We start from the raw sequence: 11,277 nt of genomic DNA, 5'->3' as shown, positions 1-11,277 counted from the left end.
CAACATTTCTGTATATTTATTACTGTAATCACGATACTAAAGTGTGAAGACACCTTGCTAAAACCTATAACCTCTTGTCAATGGTGCCTTTTTGAGGGGAAAAGAAATCCACTAAGTGAATAATACGCAGTTCACAGCTATAAGCTCACTGACTACTGTTCAACACTACAATAATTATTTAAGTATGCAACATGCTTGGCACAGAACTAATAGAAAACAGACACAGAAAGCAAGGGATTTATTTGATTAACTGTAGACATCTACATGTAAGCTAACTGCTCTATGTTCCCTTGCTGGTTGATGGAGAGAGTTACATGCTTTAAGGATTTTTCTTATTCTAAATAGACATTTGGGAAGGTCAGATTAATTGCACCTAAAAATAGCCTATTTTTTTTTCAACTGAGCGCAACGGGAGCCTTGAGTCACTAGTTCACATGACCGTGTTTGTATTAGAAACATCTAATGGTAGGTCTACCCAGAAGATAAGAAATGGTCAAAACAAAAAGTCACAGAAGACACATTTTAAATCCAGACCTTCCTGACTTCTCCAGTAACTTCATTATGACTCTTGCTGCCCTCCTAACTCTCCTCCTTATGGAAAAAAGTACCTGAGATGGAAACATGTTTGTGACATAGATAAGAAAAACAAAAAATCCTTTTTGCATTCAAGCAGCAATAGCACTTGGGCTTCCTGACAGAAGAAGTACCCCTCTGAAGGGAGTCAGGCTTAAAGGAAAATATGGGGAACTGGAGGGATTCATAGTTGCATTCTAACACTCAGGCCAATGGGAACAATGTATGGAGGTCAAAAGAGTAAAATTGGCCATGCACAGGCATCTTGGAAAGTTCAGAAAAATGAAGCAAACTAGGAATTTGAAAATTGTAATACATGCCATTTATTCCAGTGATGATGCTCTGCAGTCACACACCATGAAGGTGGCTGCGCTTGCGGCAAAAGGCAGTGGTACCAAGGTGAGCGCTACTGCAGTATGCTTTACCCATCACTGGGTAATGCATTGTCTTCTTGCCTATCTACTACATGCTTATACTATTCCAGTTCCTCAACAGAATCTGCTGTATAATCCTCCCTCTCTCTTTTTCCTTCTTTTCTTTTATTCTTTTTAAGTAAACAGCTACTTGTGGACAGAATTTCGGGACAACGATCCCATCCTACACATGCCCATGCATCAATTTCCACTATGACTATCCCCATGATACTTAAACATATTCTTCTACTGAGAAACAATCCACCAGTCGACTCACTTTATATTTACAGATTTACTACTTCAGATAGCTTAACTTCAAGATATCCTTTGTTTATAAGTAAGGTAAAGTTTACCCGCACCCTCTCATTTTTTCATGATCTTGCATTTCTTTTAGTTAAATGCAAGATTTAAAGGTCAAAAGAAAAAGAGGAACAGTTGAACTGCAGAAAATAAAGGGAGAATCCTTCTCTTAAGTGAAGAGTTATACAATCCACTGAACTCTTTCTGTTTGTGGAAGCAAAAGCAAATTGCATCTCTCAATAAAGAATGCCAACATTTGCATATTATTCAAAGTCTATACCTGCTCTCACTATATTCTGGGACCAAGGCTGCATTAGTTTCAGTGATGCAGGATAAGGCATCAAAAAATTAACCAAAAAAGGAGCAAGGCTGAGATCTGTTTAAATGTAGTGTTGCCTAGATCAAAAACAAAAAAAAAAACCCACAGGCAGAAAATATTGGTGTGGAAACAATCCAGTGTGAAACAGACGATTAGTCTGTGATTGTATGAAGACCATAAATGTTTCACTCAGTAGGCTTTTAGCACAGAAGTTTTAGTATCAATAACTTATGTCTTTTTATTCTGTTTTCATTTGCACTGCAATTTTTGGCCAATTTTTCATTATGCTGTGAAGCGTTCCTGGTCATTTTTTGTGTTGGTTTGCAACAGCATTGCCTTATTAACAAATTACTGTAAGAGATCGTGTATTCAGAAAGGAGGGGGGTTTTGTCATACTTTGGTGGTTGACCCACACATTCTTTTTCTTTCTAGTATCAAAATATTAAGGAAAAGGAGTATTAAACTCTCTGGCATTTACAAACTTCAGTAACCTACTGGGCTCATACATAGAAATGAAATAATTGAGGAAGGAAAAATAAGCTTCCAAAGTGTTTATCAATACATTATATTAATGCCATCTGTCCCACAGCTCTGATGTCAGACAGTTTTTTCCTTCTTCATTAAGGCATAGTTCGTTTACATGAACTGCTGCTTAAGATACTTGCTGGAACACTTAATAGCTCCCTCATTTGTTTGGTAGTTTTATAGGCCTCTTGTGCTGGAGCAGAGGTACAACAGCTTGCAATGCAGCAAAAGAAAAGATAAAACTACCCCGCTGTGCAGATTTAGTCAATTTTCACTGGCTCTCGCACAGAAAACAAATTGCAACCCCTCACAAAGAGTTCTCTCTCTGCACCGGCAGCCCTGACAAATGCAGACAAAAATGAGTAAATCAGGCAACTTCACATCAGGAGGAAAAAAATGGCTGCTGCTCCAACAGCTGCTATCATAATTAAGAACAGATTTCATCACTAAACTCTTGCTGGTTGTGTCTGCAGCAAAACAAATACACAGATGTGGCACATTTGCATACTGAAAAATCTGCACCATGTAACTGAAACAAATTTGTGTTTTCAGCTCTTAAATATTCACTTTTAAATATGAAACAATGGGGGTAGTTTGCATGCTAATCCTCTGTCTTTGCTCATCAAACTCAGTCAGTATACGAAATGTAATGCAACATTAATACCTGATAAGTCCACGTTTCAGCTGTGCAATCCAATACTAAAATTTGTTATCATGTCCAATAAAATACGATTTTGAATTGGTTTCTGAACTGTCTCTAGCACTTCTATTTGTAAATTACATGTTTTTTTAAAAAAAGGATAAAAAAGGGGAAAATGTGAGAGTGACTTCTTTTAATCATGACATGCATGAAATTTATTGCTCCTTCATTTATCCACACATTTTAAAAGGTCACCTAGCATCATCTAGTAAAGAAGAAATGCAACCCTTCTAAAGTAAAAAGGGTATAGCACCATGCCCTGTGAAAGCAGGGTGAGATTACTAATGCAACAGCAACTGAACCCTCACAACTGCAACATGTCCATCAGAAGTTACATGCAATATCTTGAGAGCCTCTCTTACAATACAAAAAGACACTCTAGTGTCTCTTCTTCTCACTCCAAACATACATCTTTCTGAGCTATGGCTATTTCATAGCTAGAGAACCTAGTTGGTTTTATGCAAACTTTCATAACAGTATTCTGGGATTGCTTCCTGTCTGTAAATTTGTGATAATTAAAGAAATAATATGATTATCAAGGTCCATAGACTGTTTAAAGAGCAAATCTGCAGATCTGCTGATAATTTGAAGAACAGTTTCACCTTAGATGTATTTTAAGCCATTCAGTCATGCCACTATGCTTTCCCTGGTGAATACATTTGTTCAATTTAAATCCCTCTGTAGAATTAATTTGTTTAAGTATTGTGCAGAACTAGATGATTAAGTTGGAGCACAGTTATTCTTCAGACAGATGCATGTCTGATCAAAGCAGCCTGAATACAGCTGTTACTGTAGGTACTCAAACTTCCATGTCCTCAGTCTTCCTCTTCTGGTACTCATTTCAGAAGTTGATACGCTGTGTACTACAGGCAGTGGGGTTTAAGTTTAGTGATATGCAACTTTCCATGGAGGCTTTGGGAATTGTAAAGTGTTCCCGTAGACAACTGCACACACATCTTTGCTTGCTTACAAAAGAAGGCTATTGCTTGAGAACCAGTTTCTACACAGTGGACACCTTTAGAAGGCAAATAATTAATGCCACTGCGTCATCAGTGCTATTTCACAGACGTATATAACTATCTGCAAATGGTAAATGTCAAGATTTTAACTGTGTGAAGAATTCAAATGAAATCTCCATCAATAACGATGGGACTACACAGTCAGGAAGGCAGAGTGGTGCTGATGTGTAAACTTTTCCCCCACATATGGTTTGTCTGTCTTTTGTACCAAGGGCCTCCAGATAATACAAGATAGTGCCTTTAACTTTCCAGCTGCCTCTACCACAACCACCCAGTGTGGCAACACTGATGAGGTGATTTGTGCAGCCCCAAGGACAGCAGCTGACCATTTTCTATTTACATTCTCTGGAAATATGGAGAGATGGCCATGCGCTCCACAGGCAATGGGAGATACCTCCCAGAAGGTAAAAGTACCAGAAATGGAGCCCATGTCTCCTGAACCGAAGCAGCTCTGCAACTCAGCGTCCTCTTGCACAGGACTACACTGACCCTGCAGCAGCTCACCAGTCCTTTTCTTTCTTGTTTCATTTGTCTGCCCAGCAAGGAACGTGAGAGGTGCCACACTGTCCAGGTAATGTTGCATTTGAAGATTCCTATGATACCAATATTGATGTGCAGATTACTAGACTTCATGCACCCCTAATCACTTAAAATATGTGGGCATCAGACTTGATGCGCAGGTGCACAAGCAGGTGATTCTGTATCTGTAATTTTGCATGCATGCAAAAAAGGATGCCAAATTAGGACTTCTGCAATCAAAGCTGAATCTGTTCCACAAGCAAAATTCTTCAGCATTTTAGAATGAGCCCTGTGTTTGAACCATGAAATACCTTTGCAATGAAACTTGTTGGCCTGATGTCTCAAAAAACAGTTTTCCAGATCTGTGCATAACTTTATTATTTGTTCTTTCGTAACAGTATTTTAATCTTGAAGAATGGCTCTTAAAAACTGGTTCTTAAAAGGAAAAGGGTACAGAAATCTTTAGGTATGGTGAAGGGCTTTTCCTATCTTAATGGCAATCAACACATAACAATAAACAAGTAACTCCAGAATTTTGGGGAGCAAACAATATCAAAAGGACCTGCTATATGAATCAACTATGCTTTTGCATATCTCTTAGCTGTAGACGTGCAGTGCAAGGGACATAGGAGAAACAGCAACAGGCCCATTTTTGTGCACATCTGGATTCCGTTTTGGTTATCAAGTTCTCATTCCTGTTTGTCTGGCAGATGTTGTGTGTACATTTTTAAGATTAGTTTGCAGAGGTTTCCAAGGGAACTCAGGGTCATGGTTTTGTTGGGGTTTTTTTTCATCTAGTCTGTGGTCTACTTTATCATACAGGTAGTATCAGCTTGTGTTCAAGCCTTTTACAGTTGTTCCTTTTCTTTATTGTTTTCTCTTTTTAGGCAGAAAAAAAAAGATAAAGAAGTAGCAAACAATCAGCAAGTGTAGCAAGGGCTATATAAACAGTGAATTTGCATTCCTATATATATTTAAAATTATTAATTTCTTAGCAACCAGTAAAGTAATCTCTGCAAAGCTATCTCCCCACGGCACTTAAGTACAGTATTTTCCATTATATCAGAGCAAACAAGACTCAGGAAAAATTGGTGGGTTGGTTTTAATATCAGAAACCAGATAACTCAGCTCAGCTCCAGGACACTTGTATTCTCTGGTGCATGGTGCATCAACAGCAGTGAAGGAATCATTTTGCTTTTGAAGGACACAGGCTTTGGGAGTTGGGATATATATGGTCTAGATACATCATTCCAACAATGTTTGCATGAAAGTCAATGAAAGCTTAGTTCAAATGCAGTTTTACTGAACTTACTTATAAACTAAAATACTCATGTTCTTTAAAATAGTAATATCTCTAAACTGTTCATCAGTGCCAAGTTTGTTTTGTCTGTATGCAAAGAATTAAAGACCAGGGTGGAGGTATGGGTTAGTCAAATGTGGACATTTTTGTCAAGCCTCATAATTTATACGCATTTTGAAATCTGAAACAAATATTTGATTGCAAGTTATTGGGTTGGAGGTAGCCTTCAGTTGCCAGGTATTGTTGTTATAATGGAAAAATGGTAGCATTAGTTTAATGTATTGTAATAGCACAGGGTAATGATCCTTAGCTCAGTAGTACTGAAATACCTTGACAACAGCAGTTGAAGTCAATGGGAGCATTGCAAGTGCATATAAAAGTGCAGCCTGCAGACCATTAGGCATAATTTCATCACATCTTTATTGGAAAAAAAAAAATGCACTTAAGCTTCTGCTGTTGTGTTGGCAATTTAGAAATGCTGTATCTGTGTACATGAATTTTACAAAGACCCTCTGTCAAACCACAGATTAAACTACTGTTAGGGTGCATGGACACTGGGAACTTACTTGGGTGACCTCTTTGCATCTAATAAGACCCAGCAAGTAAAAGAGGTACATTTCCAGTGTTGGTGGCATGAGGCCAATTTATATCTGTAAGGTCCTTGGTCCATGGTATGTACAAATGCAACATACATCCATTTTGAGCTAGTCTAGATATTGCCTTTTCAATCTCAGCACTGCCATACTGACAGAGCAGAGACATTTATAGAAACCTGCCTCCCCTTGAACAATTCCACAGGTCTACTTGATAAGTAGAGGGCAGAAATCAGGTCTACGCACAAACAGCCCTCTTGCAAACCATGCCCCTGTGTGGTTACCCATGTATTCTGCATTTTTGCACAAGGTTTAAAACTCTGTTAAGAAAAGTCCCAGAGTGTCCAGGCTGGTCACATAATAGTTTACCACCATCTCGAATGTATAGGGAGCGTGCCACCAGATTCCTAACAGCAGAGGTTGCAGGCATCCCTGGGAATTCCCAGCTGGGCACTGGGATGCATCCTGGCTTGTCTCTGAAGGCAGGCTGTGGCTGCTGCTAGACTTCCCTGATCAGCCTTCCTTGCTGCAGAAACCAGTGTATGTGGCCGTGAGCTGATGTAGCCCCTGACCCAGCTCTTGGCCTCCAAAACCAACACGAGCTCTGAAGCTTGTTATTCCTTTCCCAATGTTTTATTGGAAATGTTTGTTTTGCTGGAAATAAAACAAGTCAGAGAAAAACTTCAGTAATTTACCATTTTCCTGAAGCCTAGGGGGAAATAATGGCTGCTAATTTACTAGCTGACTTCTGTGACAGGCAGCAAAGAGAACACCATCCTAAAAAGTCTTAACAAAAAAATAAAACCTGCTTCAAAGAAAAAAAGTCTTAACAAAATGCTTACATTACCGAAAGCCAAGAAGGCAAAGGAAATTCCTCTAGAAAATAGCCACATGCCAATGTCAAAAGTCATGACAAGCCAGGAATAAAAGAAAATGAGGAGAAAGGAAAAGCAAAAGGCTTAGCTTTGTGTGGTCTCTGGAGGATGGAGAAGATAATTGTCAACATCTTTATCATCTGGACATAGCTATTCCAACTATGCAAAAAAGAGAGGGCCCAGTGACCCCAGACTGAAATTAGCACGAGGCCATTATGCATGTCCCCATTACTTGGTGGAACTACTTTCCATTTTTATCTTTCAGTAACACACTTGGGATTTTTAACACCTTGTGCCTTGAATCTCAGCCAGACAATGCCAGCAGCTGGGAGTCACCGCAGCCGGTGCAGCAATGGCACCTGTAGCACTGCCAGCCTCTGCCGACATGCTGTAGGAATGGAGCTGCCTTCAGTGAGCAATTATAATTTCCAAGTCTGGCATTAGCTTTGGAACAATTACACGCTTTGTGCAATGGATAAATTTTATTTAGGGAAAAAAAATCCTCACACTGCACCTCTTCCTGGTCGATCTTGCCAGTCAAATCCACCAGGAAAAGGTTGTCCAAGCTCCTGAGCTGGCTGCAGAGCACTACTGCAAGTCTCTTGTCCCATATACGAGGAGAAAAGCAACTAAACGCTATCAAAGGGCTGCCAGCTCCATGCGCAGAAAGTCAAAAGTAGGCTCAATTACATAGGGAGGCATCAGTTTGCTCTCACATTCACAATATGTCATACCAGTGGGGAAAAAATGGCAATTAGCGTGAGCTCCACATCATTTGGTTTAGCACAGCTTACTCAACACAAATGTGTTCATTTATATCCTCCCCTTCTACGGCCTCCGGCTCACACTGGTGGTTCCCCTCCTGTCTTACTTTGCATAGCTGTTGTATTTTTCTACTGATCTCACGCATGCACCCAAGCCATCCAGCCACATGCCTTCAGTGTTCTTCCTTTCTCTGGGACAGAGGTGTCTCTTCAGCTCCAAAGAGTGTCCTTCATTATCATTAAAGAAAATGCAGTGACACCTAACTATCTTCTGTCTCTTTGGAGCCTTTTTGTTGGTCAACCTTCTCCAGCAAGCAGAGTACCAGACGAACATCTCCCATACCAGACAGTCTGAGCTCTCAGCTTCACCTTCTCCATCTGCTCCTCCTTGTCTCATTGTTCCTCCTAAGTGTGGTCTTTGCTCACCCTGTTAAGACTTCCTCCTCCCAAACCCCATCTATGTTTTTCCATTTGGGTAGTTCTCTCAGCATTGTCCCTATCTCCTCTCTTCAGGTGCAATAGGTTAATTTACTTTCCAGGCTTCTATTGACCTTTTCTCTGCCTTTCCAGGGCTGATAGGCTCTATCACAGGATACTTCTTGCTGTGTGCTTGTACAGCACCTTGCATAATGAATCCTGACCTCAAGCTTTTCAAAAACACTATCAGGAATTTAAGCTTCTTGTCAGACCTAACAGAAAACCATCTTGCTGTACATTTGCTGAAGAATGCATGGGAAAAGAAGACTATGCAGAGCTGACTTGTCCTCATGGCTCTTGGCACCATCCTGCAGTTTCCCTCGATCCTGTGCATTTAACCCTCAGTTGCAGTCATGCACCTCAAAAGCCTATCTGAATCAAGACAGTCTAATTTTTAATCTGAGCATATCACAGTTTCATCTATAATTTTTTGTGTGCACCTACTACTTGTTACTTAATCTGTGAAATCCAGCCTGTAAAACCTATTGGTGTAAAGATAAGCACTTTATTTAATATCCAATTAAATGTGGTCACCGGAGAAATCACAGCTTATGCAACTTTATCAGAAGAAGATTAATCTATTTCAGGCTTAACCCAAAATGTCATAAAAGAACTCATGAATTTAGATAGGAATCCACTTATTATCCAAAGACATTTTCCTATTGAGTAAGAACAGCTTAAATTGCTGCCTATATTTATACTTGGTTCAATCAAATTTCTGTACTCAGTAGCTGTCATTGATTTTTAGGACAATTATCAAACAAAAATGATGAACAAACTGAAGGAACATTATAGAGTCTTTTTCACCTCCACAGTAATCATTAGAAAATGCACAGCCTGCTCATTGATAATAGTTTAACTGCTCATGGGGTGACATCATCACATTTAAAAGGTAGTCACACCTGGAAGGCAGAAGATTTTATTTGGTTTTAACATTACAATTTGCCATTTTAAAGTTAATTGTATTTTGCTGGGTGTTTCAAATCACACAGGCTGCACTGAAGTTACCTTGTTCATATTACGTGATAATGTCCAAAACCATTATTTTAAAATAAGGAGGCAAATAGTTGAATTTATTTATTTAAATTAAACAGACTTTCTTGCCTGTCTAGAAACTGATACTCGTCAGTTCATTAGCTGAATTTCCCACAGGGCCTGCAAAGTCGCGTTTCATTTCTATACTGTTTAATTTGTCTAGTTGATTTATTTTAAAAAAGTATTCTGTATTAAAATTATTGAATTATAACTACTTGGTTTCATCTTTCCACATTAATTATTATCTTTAGCAGAATGTGCATTTCACAGATAGTACAGAAAGCTTGTTTAAAAAAAAAAAAGGTGTATAGGTGTATCGATAGAAGTAGCAGAGCAGCTGTTAGCTGCTGGGGCACAGTACTTTTGATTTCTGTCTACCAGGTCAACCTGAGGCAGAGGGTTCAAGTGCAATGGCTAAAAATCAGTAATAAGCAGTGACGCTTAATGGCCTACCTAAAATGAGTTCAGTGATCCAGCCCCATTCCACTGAGTGCAAAAATACCTATCTGTAAGTCAGTGCATAAAATGTATCATTTAAAAAAGCTACAAGAGTATAACTCACACCTAGTTACAGCACATTTGCTGAACTGTCTCTCCCTCTCTACGCTGTAAATTCTTTTGCGGTGCTCTACAAATGTGGAGCTCATTGGCAAAGTCTGGCATGGATGCCAATTTAGTACAGCTTTTGCAAAAAATATGGAGGATCATTTACGTGGACAGCATCTTTCTGCCACTGAATGGCAGACTACAGCTTCCCACAAGAGGTAGTGGATGTCCATTAGTTAGACCAGCCCATGCTCCGAATACAGAAAAATTCAGTCTAAGGAAGAAAGCAGCTTTATTTTGAGAGCCAACCTCCTGGACAAGAAGATGGGAGCAGAAAATGCGATCCTGTCCATTTCAAGAGAAATAAATTAGGCCTGTGTGTGCATGTATTTTAGGACAGACAAGAATACAGCCTGGGCACCACATCCAGGTAGCAAAGAGCCGAGAAGTTGGGAACTGCTTCCAGGGACCCTGCCGGCCCTGATGCCAGCAGCAGCTCCCAGAAGCGGCGGACCCCTGCCACAGCCCCTGACTGCAGGCAGCCGCCAGCCCTCTGTGCCTGAGCTCGCTCAGCTGCACAGGGTTTGCTCAGCAGAGCTCTGCCGTGAATTGACAGCAGCAGGATTCGCTCCTCTGTGGACCTTCAAAGATTTGTGGCAGGTACTTTTTAGCTGAACTTCCTCTGTGTCAGCTCTTCATCCTGTGCTCTTTATACAGCAGCAATTAGCATATCTGAGAAATCCCCATTTGGTGTGTTTTATGGTCTCTTCTCTGTGTATTGAGATAGTTCTGTAAGTTATGTGCAGGGATATGCCATAATTCCTAATGTACAACTGTCAGGAAATCACTCACGTAGATTTATTCACTGAAGAGTTGGTGAGGAAACTGATTCTGAACAGGGAGCTAGAAACTTTAATTACAAGAGAGAAAAAATGACTCAAGCACTTCAGACTGGTCAAGAAGATCCTTTGATACTCTAAAGATATGTCCTGAAGTTAACAAATTAATGCAGCATAACATCTTTGAATTCAAATGCCATTTTCTGCCACCGATCGTTGTTCTGTATTACACTACTGCTGACTGTTCAAAGTAATAAAATGTCAAAAAGTAACCACAAGTATTACATCTCCATTTCTGGAACAAGACAAAGACTGAAGAAAAATGACCGTCTTCCCTCAAGCAACGTCTTCTTGACCAAAGGAAGTTCATACAATGTAGAAAAGAAATACTCATCCCTGTCAACCCCTGATCTTGTTACCACTGAATACAATAGCAAAACTCCTATTAATTTCTAGTGGAGCATGTGCAGTGAATAACTG

The sequence above is a fragment of the Falco cherrug genome, chromosome 2 (assembly GCF_023634085.1).
Source record: "Falco cherrug isolate bFalChe1 chromosome 2, bFalChe1.pri, whole genome shotgun sequence".
Taxonomy (NCBI): domain Eukaryota; kingdom Metazoa; phylum Chordata; class Aves; order Falconiformes; family Falconidae; genus Falco; species Falco cherrug.
The sequence above is the reverse complement of the archived record's forward strand: the minus strand, read 5'-3'. Positions refer to the sequence as shown.